This window comes from Penaeus chinensis, chromosome 11 (genome assembly GCF_019202785.1).
Source record: "Penaeus chinensis breed Huanghai No. 1 chromosome 11, ASM1920278v2, whole genome shotgun sequence".
NCBI lineage: Eukaryota > Metazoa > Arthropoda > Malacostraca > Decapoda > Penaeidae > Penaeus > Penaeus chinensis.
Window position 1 is genome coordinate 10,782,749 of NC_061829.1, and position 2,090 is coordinate 10,784,838.

The window sequence follows — 2,090 nt, forward strand, 5'->3', positions numbered from 1 at the left end:
CCCTCTCCTTTTTTCCTCTGCTTCTTTCCCTCTCTCTCTTTCCCTCTCCCTCTTTCCCTCTCCTTTTCTCCCCTGCTTCTTTCCCTCTCCCTCTTTCCCTCTCCCTCTTTCCCTCTCCCTCTTTCCCTCTCCCTCTTTCCCTCTCCCTCTTTCCCTCTCCCTCTTTCCTTCTCCCTCTTTCCCTCTCCCTCTTTCCCTCTCCCTCTTTCCCTCTCCCTCTTTCCCTCTCCCTCTTTCCCTCTCCCTCTTTCCTTCTCCCTCCTTCCCTCTCCCTCTTTCCTCTCCCTATTTCCCTCTCCCTATTTCCCTCTCCCTCTTTCCCTCTCCCTCTTTCCCTCTCCCTCTTTCCCTCTCCCTCTTTCCCTCACCCTCTTTCCCTCTCTCTCTTTCCCTCTCCCTCTTTCCCTCACCCTCTTTCCCTCTCCCTCTTTCCCTCTCCCTCTTTCCCTCTCCCTCTTCCCCTCTCCCTCTTTCCCTCTCCCTCTTTCCCTCACCCTCTTTCCCTCTCCCTCTTTCCCTCTCCCTATTTCCCTCTCCCACTTTCCTTCTCCCTCTTTCCCTCTCCCTCTTCCCCTCTCCTTCTTTCCTTCTCCCTCTTTCCCTCTCCCTCTCTCCCTCTCCCTCTTTCCGTCTCCCTCATTCCCTCTCCCTCTTTCCCTCTCCCTTTTTCCCTCTCCTTCTTTTCCTCTCCTTTTTCCCTCTCCCTCTTTCCCTCTCCCTCTTTCCCTCTCCCTCTTTCCCTCTCCCTCTGTCCCTCTCCCTCTTTCCCTCTCCCTCTTTCCCTCTCCATTTTTCCCGCTTTCCCTCTCCCTTTTTCCCTCTCCTTCTTTTCCTCTCCCTCTTTCCCTCTCCCTCTTTCCCTCTCCCTCTTTCCCTCTCCCTCTTTCCCTCTCCCTCTGTCCCTCTCCCTCTTTCCCTCTACCTCTTTCCCTCTCCCTCTTCCCCTCTCCCTCTTTCCATCTCCCTCTCTCCCTCTCCCTCTTTCCCTCTCCCTCTTTCACTCTCCCTCTTTCCTTCTTCCTCTTTCCCTCTCCCCCTTTCCCTCTCCCTCTTTCCCTCTCCCTCTTTCCCTCTCCCTCTTCCTCTCTCTCTCTTGCCCTCTCCCTCTTTCCCTCTCCCTCTTTCCCTCTCCCTCTTTCCCTCTCCCTCTTTCCCTCTACCTCTTTCCCTCTCCCTCTTTCCCTCTCCCTCTTTCCCTCTCCCTCTTTCCCCCTTCCTCTTCCTCTCTCTCTCTTGCCCTCTCCCTCTTTCCCTCTCCCTATTTCCCTCTCCCTCTTCCTCTCTCTCTCTTGCCCTCTCCCTCTTTCCCTCTCCCTCTTTCCCTCTCTCTCTTTCCCTCTACCTCTTTCCCTCTCCCTCTTTCCCTCTCCCTCTTTCCCTCTCCCTCTTTCCCTCTCCCTCTTTCCCTCTCCCTCTTTCCCCCTTCCTCTTCCTCTCTCTCTCTTGCCCTCTCCCTCTTTCCCTCTCCCTATTTCCCTCTCCCTCTTCCTCTCTCTCTCTTGCCCTCTCCCTCTTTCCCTCTCCCTCTTTCCCTCTCTCTCTTTCCCTCTACCTCTTTCCCTCTCCCTCTTTCCCTCTCCCTCTTTCCCTCTCTCTCTTTCCCTCTCCCTCTTTCCCTCTCCCTCTTTCCCTCTCCCTTTTCCTCTCTCTCTATTCCCTCTCCCGCTTTCCCTCTCCCTCTTTCCCTCTCCTCTTTCCCTTTCCCTCTTCCTCTCTCTCTCTTTCCCTCTCCCTCTTTCCCTCTCTCTCTTTCCCTCTCCCTCTTTCCCTCTCCATTTTTCCCGCTTTTTGTTCCTCCCTTTTTACTATCCTCCTCTAAGTCCTTTCCTTCTCCCTCTCCTTTATTCTCACTGTTTTACTCTTCCGGTCTTCCCTTTCACCTTTCCTCCTTCCTTCCCTTTTTACTATCTTCCTCTCCGTCCTTCCCTCTCTCCCTTACTTCTGACTTTTCTCCTCTTCCGTCCTTCCCTCTCTCCGTTTATCTCTCCTTCCCTTTTTACTATCCTCTTTTATTTTGCCTCTTCCCCTTCTCCTTCCTCTCATTATTCTTCTCTTCCGTTCTTCCTTCTCTCCCTTCTCTCCTTTCCTAC